The sequence below is a fragment of the Felis catus genome, chromosome A2 (genome assembly GCF_018350175.1).
Source record: "Felis catus isolate Fca126 chromosome A2, F.catus_Fca126_mat1.0, whole genome shotgun sequence".
Taxonomy (NCBI): Eukaryota; Metazoa; Chordata; class Mammalia; order Carnivora; family Felidae; genus Felis; species Felis catus.
Genome location: NC_058369.1, coordinates 33,894,410 through 33,906,853, shown reverse-complemented (window position 1 = coordinate 33,906,853; position 12,444 = coordinate 33,894,410). Strand labels below are relative to the sequence as shown.

The 12,444-nt window shown below is 42.2% G+C and overlaps 1 long non-coding RNA gene across 1 annotated transcript in view; it reads left to right on the top strand.

Moving 5' to 3' along the window:
- The window catches only part of LOC123383740, a 28,693-nt gene that overhangs the window by 8,750 nt on the left and 7,499 nt on the right, over window positions 1–12,444 (top strand). The window contains exon 2 of the long non-coding RNA XR_006593881.1: window positions 10,442–10,522. This is a non-coding gene — a long non-coding RNA (uncharacterized LOC123383740). The remainder of the gene's footprint in view (window positions 1–10,441; window positions 10,523–12,444) is intronic.

Below are 12,444 nucleotides of genomic sequence, written 5' to 3'. Positions count from 1 at the left end.
GAATTACCTATTTCTTGAAAGTTTGAAAACCTCATTTGTTTGGCCTCCGAAGTTATATTAGAGACGATTTTCTGACAAACAGTTCTGTTTTTTCATGATTATTTGGTGATTGGATATTCTCTCAGAAAAACATTCATTTCTTTGAAATCCGCCAACACCTTAAAAGAAAGGGCATCTCTTTTTCTTTGCTCTGTTTTCCTTTGAAATTGTATTTGTTGTATTTTCTCCTCTTTTTGTCCTAGGTAAAAATTTCCCAAGATTTGTCTATTTTGCGTTGTTTTTATTTTTAAGCCCATAGAATTATTTGTCAATTGTATGGCTCTTCTTGGCCAAATCCACCAGTTTTTGCTGTAGTATTTGTTATTTTTTCTTCTATTTTAGATATGGATGTTTTGTCATTTTGATAAGTTTTTGTGGCGAACACTCACCTTATTTTTTCCCCCTTTTTATAAACACTTGGTTCACTTCATTTACTTTTATTCTTTCTTATTTCATGATGAACATATTTAAGCCAATAATTTTGCTAATGGTTTGGGCTTCCTGGTTTTCTGAAGATATTCTCTTCTCATTAATTTCTTAATTGCCAGTAAATATGTGCTTTTTGTTTCTTCTTTACCTCAATATTTTGGGGGAAAGTATTTTTTTTTTATTTTTTTTACATTTATTTATTTTTGAGAGACAGAGCACAAGTGGGGGAGAGGTAGAGAGAGGGGGGTCACAGAGTCCGAAGCAGGCTCCAGGCTCTGAGCTGTCAGCCCAGAGGCCGACGCGGGGCTCGAACTCACCAACCGTGAAATCATGACCTGAGCCAAAGTCGGACGCTCAACCGACGGAGCCACCCAGGCACCCCTGGGGGAAAGTATTTTTATTTACTGCTAAGATTTATAACATACATTTATTCTTTATCTCTAATTTTATCGCACTATGTTCAAGATACTTGATGTATTTTTATTTGGGGAAGTTATTTTCTCAGTGTGCTAACACCTGGTCAGTTTTTTAAAACATTAATGGATATCCAAGAGGAGGGTATAGTTTCTGTATACAAAAGACCTGTTGAATCTTCTTATTTTTCAGAGAGAAAGCGAGCAGGGAAGGGGCAGAGAGAGAGGGGGACAGAAAAGCAGGCTCTGTGCTGACAGCACTAGCCTGATGCGGGGCTCCAACTCAGAACTGTGAGATCATGACCTGAGCTGAAGTCAGAGGCTCAACAGACTGAGCCACCCGGGTGCCCCACTGTCCCAGATTTTAAATTGTCAGAAAATGGGGCGCCTGGGTGGCGCAGTCGGTTAAGCGTCCGACTTCAGCCAGGTCACGATCTCGCGGTCCGTGAGTTCGAGCCCCGCGTCAGGCTCTGGGCTGATGGCTCGGAGCCTGGAGCCTGTTTCCGATTCTGTGTCTCCCCCTCTCTCTGCCCCTCCCCCGTTCATGCTCTGTCTCTCTCTGTCCCAAAAATAAAAATAAACGTTGAAAAAAAAAATAAATTGTCAGAAAATAATTTTGCCATCTCTGAGCCTTTCTGTTTACATTTGCCAGAAAAATTTTACTCACCCTTTAATTGCTAAACTTTTCTCTGCAATTCCTTGTAGGTATATGTTTTATTTTTGCTTTTTTAATTGCTCTGTCAATTAATTACGAACGAAGTGTTTCTTCCTTTCTTTTGAGGAAGCAGGTGGTACTGTTTCATGAGAGAACCGTGAGTGGATTTCCCAATACTGCGCGCCATTTAATTTATAGTTGGTGAGAATTCCTCTGATATTCTGCACCTGATCGTCTCTCAGGGCTGGTGTCTATCTTTTTTTTTTTTTTTTTTTAGTTTTTATATGCGTCTAAGGGGAAGTTGTCAGAGACTGTCGTAGAGCCTACAGGCAGATGCCATTTTAAATTAGAGTCTGTACAACTAAATGTTCATGCTTTATAACAACTCCCTAACTTAACTTCGTAAGTTAACACAGGAATCGTGTCACTGCTGGAGAGTGAACTCCAATCATACGCTCACCTTCGTGTCACTCACTCAAGATTCAAATCACCCCAAGAAAACTGTTACTAATTCATTGCAGCTTAACCAGTTTCATTCAAATGCACCAGGCTAGTTTTCCTATGTATTCACTTAACAAAAGGGTACTGGGCACTCATTTGTGCTGTGTACTATTCTGGACCCTGCGGATAAAGTGGGGAACAAGATGGAATGTTTTGTTTTGTTTTTTTAAGTTTATTTATTTATTTTGAGAGAGAGAGAGAGAGAGAGAGCAAGCAGGGGAGGCACAGAGAGAGAGAGAATCCCAATCAGGCTCCACACTGTCAGCACAGAGCCCGACATGGGGTTCGGACCCATGAACCATGAGATATGATCTGAGCCTAAAGCAAGAGTCAGACACTTAACCAACTGAGCCACTTAACCAACTGAGCCATTCTGCCCCAAGTCAGAATGTGTATATCCTCATGGAGAATACATTTTAGTAGGAAAAAAATAAACAATAATTCTAGGTAGTGATGCATGCCGTAGAGAAAAATGGAGTCAGAGAAGGCAGATGGAGTAGTTATTTTAGGGACGTGACCTCTGACCAGAGACCTGAAAGTCAAGGAGGAGGTCGGAGAGGGCTGGGAACAGAACAATGGGGGCAGAGGGAGCAGCATTAGCACCCCAGCCCTAAGACAGGAACAGACTGCCGTGAATGAACACGAAGACTCTTCTTGGGATATTCAACCACGATTCAAAGCCCATTGGCTGCTCCGGGCTCACCTGCAATCATTCTGGCGTCCAGAGGGAGGAGAGCAGGACAATCTGTCATCTCTCTCTGACTCTGTTGCAGGAGGTGGAGCACGTGCCATCGGCCATTCCCCCATCAGAAAGGGAGGAGCCGCCGAACAAGTAAGGCTCTACTACATCTCACTTTTTTCACTGTCCAGCACTCCTTCTTGTACTTACATTTTTAAAAAACGATTTCCAGCTAACATCATGCAACCAGATGCCATACAGCCACAAGCATATTCACCCCCTTCCCAGAGGCAAGCAGAGAAAGTCACTTCATTTGTGCTGAGGGCTATTCCTCCGGTCCTTCTGGATCTTATTATGAAATGTCTGCACTCAATTGCAAAGTTAACCAGCACAACACATCCTATATAAAAATGACTTAGGAAAGAATGAAGACAGAGAGGGGAAATTAATAAACACAAGCACATACAAATATGCACACATCTTACTACGAAAGGATATCAAAGTAACTATGAAATCTTGAAATATTTACAAACGGCTTCTATTCTAAAATGTTTTAAAAATCTGTTAAATTTAAAAGACAAAGTGCAAATTAAAATGAACAAATATTAACAGGTTAAAACAAACTTTAAAAGCTGATTTTTAAAATCAACTACTCAGAGTTTGGGGGTAGGAACCGATGCTTGTGATAAATAAGGTTAACAGAAGGTGCAACAACAAAAAAGATCTAAGTTTAGTTATTTCACTTTTTAAAGGACTTAAAATATGTTTTTAAACTTTAATTCCAGTAGAGTTAACATAGTGTCATATTAGTTTCAGGTGCACGAGATCGTGATTCAGCACTTCACCCAGTGCTCATCACGACAAGTGCACGCCTTAATGCCCATCACCTGTTTTACCAATCCTCCCCACCCCCAATCCTTCTGGTAGCCACCAGTTTGTTCTCTATAGTTAAGAGAATGTTTTTTGGTTTGCCTCTTTGTTTCTTTGTTTGTTTTGTTTCTTAAATTCCACATAGGAGTGAAATCATATGGTATTTATCTTTCTCTGGCTGACTTATTTCACATTATACTCTCTAGATCCATTCATGTCATTACAAATGGCAAGATTTCATTCTTTTTTATGGCTAAGTAATATCCCATTGTATATAGATACCGCATCTTCTGTATCCATTCATCAGTTGTTGGACACTTGGGCTGTTTCCATAATTTGGCTATTATAAACTAGAGAATTTTAAATATTTTGGATTAAAAAATTCTTTACATCAAAAGACACTAGGGCATCTGGGTGGCTCAGTTGGGTAAGCGTCTGACCCTTGATTTCGGCTCAGGCCATGATCTCACGGCTGGGGAGTATGAGCCCCGTATGGGGCTCTGGGCTGACAGATAGGAGCCTACTTGGGATTCTCTCTCTCGTTCTCTCTCTGCCAATCCCCCACTAGTGCATGTGAACATGTGCTCACTCTCGCAAGTAAATAAACATTTAAAAACAACAACAGCAAGGGGTGCCTGGGTGGCTCAGTCCATTGAGCATCTGACTTCAACTCAGGTGATGATCTTGCAGTTTGTGGGTTCAAGCCCCGCGGGCTCTGTGCTGACAGCTCAGAGCCTGGAGTCTGCTTCAGATTCTGTGCCTCCCTCTCTCTCTGCCCCCACCCCCACTCACACTCTGTCTCTCTCTCCTTCAAAAATTAATGAACTTTAAAAAAATTTTTTTAAAAACAACCACAACAGGGGTGCCTGGGTGGCTCAGTCATGTAAGTGTCCAACTTTGGCTCAGGTCATGATCTCCCACTCTGCAAGTTCGAGCCCCACGGTGCTGACAGCTCAGAGCCTGGAGCCTGCTTCAGATTCTGGGTCTCCCTCTTTCTCTGCCCCTCCCCTGCTCGTGCTCTGTCTCTCTCTCAAAAATAAATTAACACTTTTAAAAAAGTGTTAAAAACAACAAAACAAAACGAGGCCTATAGAGAACTCTGTTAAAGAAAAAAAAAAAACAAGGACACAGCGTGTGAAATTTACCACCAAAATGGCATTTCAATGTACAAGGAAATTACAAGGAAACAAAATCCTTTGCATGACTGAAACTGTTTTTCCAAAGTAATTGATCCATTTTACATTCACACCAGCAATGTATCAGAGTTTCTCCAAACTCTTGTCAATACTTATCATATTATATTTTTTTATTACAGCCACTCTAATGAGTGCGAATGTGTATCTCACTGTGGTTTTAACTTGCGTTTCCCTATGCTTCATGGTATTGACACCTTTCATGTACTTACTGGTTATCATAGGTCTACTTTGGTAAAATGTCTATTCAGATGTATTGGACATTAATTGGGTTATTATTGACTTGTAAGGATACGAGTCCTTTACCAGAGAGATGATTTACAAATATTTTCTTTCGGTTTGTGGCTCATCTGTGCCATCGGAAGTGTAGAAATTTTTAATTTTTGATGAAGTTCAAACTACTAGTTCCTTTAGCAACTGTTCTTTCAGTGTCCCATCCAAGCATTTTGGTTTGTGCTCAAGGAAAACAACGTAATTTTGACTTAAAAATATATACCAGGTACATTTTTTTCTTACCTCTTCACCAATTTTGGATAAACCTATAGTATGGTGGCAACGCTCTCCTAATCTAAGCATCTGCTTTGCAAGGTAGAAAAAATAGTCACAGGGGAAAACATTTTGTTATCAGTGCAGACTAAGCCGGCAGGTCATTATCGGGTGAGTTTTTGCCTACATATCACTCATTGTCTGCCTGCACCTCCCATCTGATTTCATGGGTAGCTTTGCACTATTGGCTTAGTTCTGTCGCACCAGGAAAATACTCCTTTTGAAAGCAAAGGTCAAACTTTACATGCTCAACCCCGCTGAACCCGCAATAAGACATTGGAAAATGAAAGACGGTCATATATAAGAGCCCACCTGAAGAGCCAGTGTTTGAGTTAGTGCTGTGTAACTTAGGAGCAGTGAGAACCCGAACAAATTCTTTTGTTTCTTTAAGCCACAGACAGCCCTCTCACAAGATGGTAACAGTCAGACGAGGCTTGCTTGCACCCACTAAGCGCTCCGTGAATGTCAGATTGTTTTTTTGGTGATTACTATTGCTGTTGTCGATATTTATCTAGGACCAGCAAGAAAGAACCCCAGAAAGTCATCTTTCAGAAACTTGTTTTGAATCTAGGTTTTAACAATACTTGGGAAATCAGAGATTCTCCTTGGTACTCAGTGTGGCCTCTGGACCAGCGGCATCAAGGTCACCTGGAAGCTTGTTAGAAATGCAGAATCTCTTAAGTTTCTCAGGATCCACATAAGGGAAAAAAAAAAAAAAGAGGTTAGAGTGGAAGAGAACCAAAGCATAAGAGACTCTTAAAAACTGAGAACAAACTGAGGGTTGATGGGGGGTGGGAGGGAGGAGACGGTGGGTGATGGGTATTTAGGAGAGCACCTTTTGGGATGAGCACTGGGTGTTGTATGGAAACCAATTTGACAATAAACTTCATATATTGAAAAAAATAAAATAAAATAAAATAAAATAAAATAAAGTAAAGTAAAATAAAATAAAATAAATAAAATAAAATAAAATAAAGTAAAGTAAAATAAAATAAATAAAATAAAATAAAATAAAATAAAATAAAATAAAATAAAATAAAATAAAATAAAATAAAATAAAATAAAAAAAGAAATGCAGAACCTCTGGGACACCTGAGCGGCTTGGTCGGTTAAGCGTCCGAATCTTGGTTTCAGTTCTGCCATGATCTTGAGGTTCGGGAGATCGAGCGCCACATTTGGCTCTGTGCTGACAGTGCAGAGCCTGCCTGGGATTCTCTCTCTCTCTCTCTCTCTCTCTGCCCCTCCCCCACTGGCTCACATGCTTGCGTGCTCACTCGCTCTCTCTCAAAATGAATAAATAAACTTGAAAAGAAAAGAAATGCAGAATCTCAGGCTCTATCCAGATCTGCCGTACAGGAATCTGCATTTTACCAAGGTGTCAGGTGATTTGCGTGCACTTTACAGTTTGGGAAGCACTAGAATCTTCCTACCTTGGGGGGAAAGAGTGAACACCCTGGAGGTCTCCTTCACCTCCTTGGACTCTACCCACCCGCCAGGCTACTAAACGAGCCTGCTCTTCGAGGAGATCGTGGTTTGGTGCTCTCTCTCTCTCTCTCTGTCTCTCTCTCTTTTTTACCTCAGTGAAGGGAGTTCAGGGAGAGTCTTGTCTTATCTTCAGGGCACCATTACAGTTAATCAGGATTTCTGTCGTGAGGGGGTTTGCTGTACCCTTTCAAAGAAGAAGATAACAAACAATTAGCATAGACAAGATATGGACAGATAAGTAGAGATAGGTTGGTGTTCCTCTCCTCGGGAACGAATTAACAGGCTGATGAAACCAGCGATCAAAACTCTCAGTTCATCTTTTCAAGAGTCAGCACCTGCCTCAAGTGTTTAAATGGGAAGTGTGGCCTTTCAGATGGATACTTGTGGATTGGGGCTGTTTTCCAAAGTCACAGGCCCTTTAACATGAAATCGTCATCTTTTCCAGCATAAATTAAAAGAAAAGATAGGACTTGGAGCCCGCTTCACGCCAGGCTCATCTGTCCCTGAATCTTTAAAAAGCAGTGCCCCCAACAGGAAAACAAAGAGTCCCTTCTCTCGTGTGTGTGTGTGTGTGTGTGTGTGTGTGTGTGTGTTTGTTTAATTTAGAAGGCCCAGAGAAAAGTGTGGGAAAAGTCACACCAGAAAATCACACATTTGGGATTGCATTTTGCTGAAATTAAACTAGGATTTGCCGACAACTTCTCAGATCCAGAGTGGGGAGGAGGAGAGCAGGAGGGAGTGTTACACAGTGAGTTCGACAAGCAGGGTCTCCCCACGTGTTTCTTTTTCTTAACCCGCACCCCCGCTCCCCCACTCCCCAGTATAGACTGGTAATGAAAACACAGCAGGACGAGCTGTAGTTACTAAAGGCAAGGCATGTGACAGCTTTGGAGGTGACTCCCCATCGAAACTGAATCTCGCAGGACACAGACGCATTAGGCAGAAGGAGAGGAAATGTGGTCAAGAGGGCAATTTTTAAAAACTGAGCTGTAACTAAACAAAACGAAACAAGACGCCAGACTCTCAATACAGAGAACTGGTGGTTGCCAGAGGGTTGGTGGTGGGCAGAATAGATAAAAGGGACTGAGAGGTACAAACTGCCAGTTATAAAACAAGTCAGCCACAGAAATGGGAAGTACAGCATTGGGAATATAGTCCAGAATACGGAAATAACATTGTATGCTGACAGTCGGTGACCACACTTATCATGGTCAGCCCTGATGCCTAGAATTGTCAAATCCGTGTGTTGTACACCTGAAATCAGTATAAGACTGTATGTTAATTTATACTTGAAAAGAAATGAAGTAGAGCTAAAAAAAAAAATTGAGCTGTAGTTCACATACCACAAAAGTAACCTTTTAAAGGGTACAGTTTCTTAATGCAGTAAAGCCTTGATTTGTGAGCATAATTCATTGCAGCAACATGTTTGTGATCCAAAGCACTTGGCTATCAAAGCGCATTTCAAGAACCATTGGCTCAGTTGTGATCGTGTGACATTCGGTGGCACGTACTACTCGTACTGCAAGGCGTCGCTTGTATATGAGGTTAAAATGGATTAGAGACATTTGCTTATCTTGTGGAACGTTCTCAGAACATGTTACTCGCAAACCAGGGTTTCACTGTATATTTACAAAGTGGTGCAAACAACACTACTATCTCGTAGCACGATATTCAGTCACCCCCCAAAAGAATCCCAGTACCCAGTAGCCTTCATGCCCATTCCCTCCTTCTCCCATCCTCTGCAATCTACCTTCTGTAACAGGACAATTTTTCAGGCAGAGGAGGAGCCAGCCCACAGGATGATGAATTAAAAGTTCTTCAAAACTAGTTAAGAATAGACCAAAGGTGTTCTTCCACCACATTTTAGAGTGTGCTGGGATTTTGTTTGTATTCTAATATGGTGAGGCCAACAGATCAGAGACGACTGCCCTTGGAAAGACAGTTTGGGGCCCCTGGGTGGTTCAGTTGGTTGAGCATCCGACTTTCGCTCAGGTCATGATCTCACGGTTTGTGAGTTCGAGCCCTGTGTCAGTCTCTCTCTGCTGTCAGCGTGGAGCCTGCTTTGGGTCCTCTGTCCTCTTCTCTCTGCCCCTCCCCCACTTATGCGCTCTCAAAAATAAAACAATGAAAGAAAAAGAAAGAAAGAAGAAAGAAAGAAAGAAAGAAAGAAAGAAAGAAAGAAAGAAAGAAAGAAAGAAAGAGACATGCCACACCATACAAGGCTATCTGGGGAAGCCCCAGGGTGGGCAGGAGGCAGAGAGTGAGGGGAAAGCATGGACCAGAGCCTTACTGTTGTTTTCTTGGGAAGGAATGGGCAAGTCAGGGTGGATAAACTGATCAGGTTTAGTATTGGATAGTGTGACTAATTTCAGGGGCCTCTTGACTACAAGGTGGTCCCTAGTTGTCTGGTGCGATGCCCTCGGGTGATACAGGACAGGGGAATAGTGTCCCGGACTGCAGAAGACTGATAAAAGGAAGTGAATGGGGGTTTTGGACTCAGAATGAGTTGGTTTGCATATCAAAGGTGTGCATTCTGGCAAGTTGTTTGCTCTTTCTAGGAATTAGCTAACCTGGGGAGAGGCAGTTCCCACCTGGTTCTGCAAGGCCCCTAAATGTCAAAGCAAAACAGAACATAGAAAATAACATGACTTCACTTCAGTCAATCTCATCACTTCAGTCAATCTCATCAGCTGGGATACACATCTTAGGAAATCAGACCAGTGCCTGATATAACGTACATTTTTCTTCTTCTTTGTAAACCTACACATTTTTAGCCTTGTTTTAAGCAATAGCATCCATGAAATCATGGGTCTGATAGGCTTAGTATATTTTCCAAGCAAATCTTAAAGTACGTACGTAACAAAATTACCCAAACTCTGTCGCATACTACCGGTGTTTTGTGCCTGCTAGAGTGGGAAGCACTGATCTAGCTTGCCTTCTTCATTTGGCAGAGGAGACATTTGAGGCCCAGGAAGGGCAAATGACTTGGTCAAATACCTATTTGTGGCAAAGCAAGTGTTAGTACCCATCCCTGTGCCTTCCCAGTTCTGTGTGCAGGTGCTAACAGAAAGGGAGGCAACTACTTTGAGTCATTTGACCAGTGACCCCTCGTGTTATTCTCTGATCTCCTGGCCCAATTATCTGTTTAAAACTACCAATATCATGAGCCTGAAAACAAAAGCATTTCCCCTGCTGTGTATCTGTATTCTTCATTGTGTACCTCTCAGGTCACTGCAGACTGGGAGGGAAGGTCTTCCTTTCTACCCTGGACACCTGAGAATCCCAATGACGAACACATCCCTTGCTTTGAACTCTGGGCCAGGAGGGCCTAGTCTAAACCTGTCCTCAAAAAGTCTGATTCAATTAAAAAATTCCAAAGATCGGAATTGAAAGAAGGAAATGACATGAAAGTCAAACTATACAGAATTCCAAAAAGACAATTCAAAGCCTAGATGCAGGGTTTGAAATTTTGTGTAGAAATGCACTATTAGCTTACAAAGTAAGCACGGAATTTGATTAAAATGATGCATGGCAAGAAACACTCTGGTCCACTTGGTAGGTTTTTCCTCGAGGTGTCTGTGGTTTTATTAACAGTAGCCAGAGCTGACATCGGGTCCTTACTCCCCACCAGGTATCAGCCTAAACCGGGGGAATGGGAAGAAGGCACTATGGGCCATTGTTTTACAGAAGAGGTTACTGAAGTTGGGAGAGGGTAAGTACCTGGCCTGGTGTCAGTCCCATAGTAAGTGACAGAGCTGGGACGTATGCCCAGGGATGTGTGATCCCAGAACCCACGGCCTTAGCCAATGCTGCTCCATTGCCCCTATGTAAGGATTTCTCTCTCAACAACACACTGTCTCATTTCCTAGAAATTCACATGCTTTGTGCCAGGATGCCTAACTCAAATCGTACCGCCTTGAAGATATTGAAATGTGCAGATATAGAGCTATGTTCCTGGCACAGCTCTTTAACGCAAAACAGCTCTTGGGTCATCAAATAGATGACTCAGGCGGGGCTGTTATCAACATCGATCGGTTTCCTTGTTGACTTTTTTTTTTTTTTTTTTTTTTTGCTTTTATTCAATAGGAAGGTCATTAAGAATTACTAGGTGACCCTGGACGCTTGCTTCCTGCACAAAGTTAGGATGGAGTTTTGTGTGTTACTTCCTAATTAAATAATTACAAGTATAATAACATATTACCACATCAAGATTTGGTTCCGGTGGTTTGGTCCAATGGTGTAGGCCACGGAATGGGGGAGAGATTGATTTCTTTTTTTAAGGTTTAAAAAACATTTTTCCCCCTTCACCTTCTTTCCACCTTCTTAGCTGCAAGTGGTTCACCGTCAACGAATTCAGGCCGGTCTTCAATTCCTAAAATGATTTAATTTCAGTGCAGGGAAGAACATGGCCACCATCTAAATCACCATCCCCACTATAGTTAGCATTGTGGCACTAACAGCAATAATTCACTGCTGACATTTATAATGTGTGATATATTTCTCATCAGGCTTTATAATAATAAAATTCTGTGGCTTTTATAAAATTAGAACATAAATACATAAATTTTCAAGCCTTGCATCTAAGCTCAATAAATTGGAATACGTGGAAAGTGATCCTTGTCAGAACATCACTTGTATCCTGAGTTGACTTCTTGACGGGGAGAGGAAAGAATGCTATCAGGAGAAGAGCAGAAATTTCCCCAGACCTAGATGATACCCACTGATGCTTCGCACATGGGAACATGCTCCGTCAAGCATGTCATGATGGAAAATACAGTGTTTGGAGCCACCACTCGTATTCAATCCCCTTATTTAACAGATGAGGAAACTAAAGCTCTGGAGGCTCAGGGGACTTGATCAGGTTCTCCAGGTGGGTAGAGACCATTCTTAAACAACAAGTCACTGTTTTCCTGACGACACCGTGCAGTGGTGTTCAAAACACATATCATTCGCTAATTGAGCTCTGTACTCATTTTCTATTACTGCTGTAACAGATTGCCACACAGGGGCGCCCGGGTGGCTCAACTGGTTAAGTGAAGGACTTCGGCTCAGGTCATGATCTCACGGTTCGTGAGTTCAAGCCCCATGTCAGATTCTGTGCTGACAGCTCAGAGCCCGGAACCTACTTCAGATTCTGTGTCTCCCTCTCTGTCTGCCCCTCCCCCACTTGCACTCTGTCTCTCTCTCAAAAATACATAAACGTTAATTTTAAAAAAATTTTAATGTTTATGTATTTTTGAGAGAGAGAGAGAGAGAGAGAGTGAGCAGGGGCAGGGGAGGGGCAGAGAGAGAGGGAGAGACACAGAACTCAAAGTGGGCTCCAGGCTCTGTGTTGTCAGCACAGAGCCCAACGCAGGGCTTGAACTCACGGACTGTGAGATCATGACCTGAGCCGAAGTCGGACGCTTAACCGACTGAGCCACCCAGGGGCCCCTAATTTTTTTTTTTTTTTACTTGCCACACATGTAGCAGTTTAAACAGCACACGTCTGTTATCCTACCGTTCTGAGGGTCAGAAGTCTGACACAGGTCTCATCAGGCTAGGCTCAAGGCATTGGCGGGGCTGTGTTCCTTTCTAGAGGTTCTGGGGGAGGATTCAACTGTTTGCTTTTCTAGGTTGTTGGCAGAATAGAGT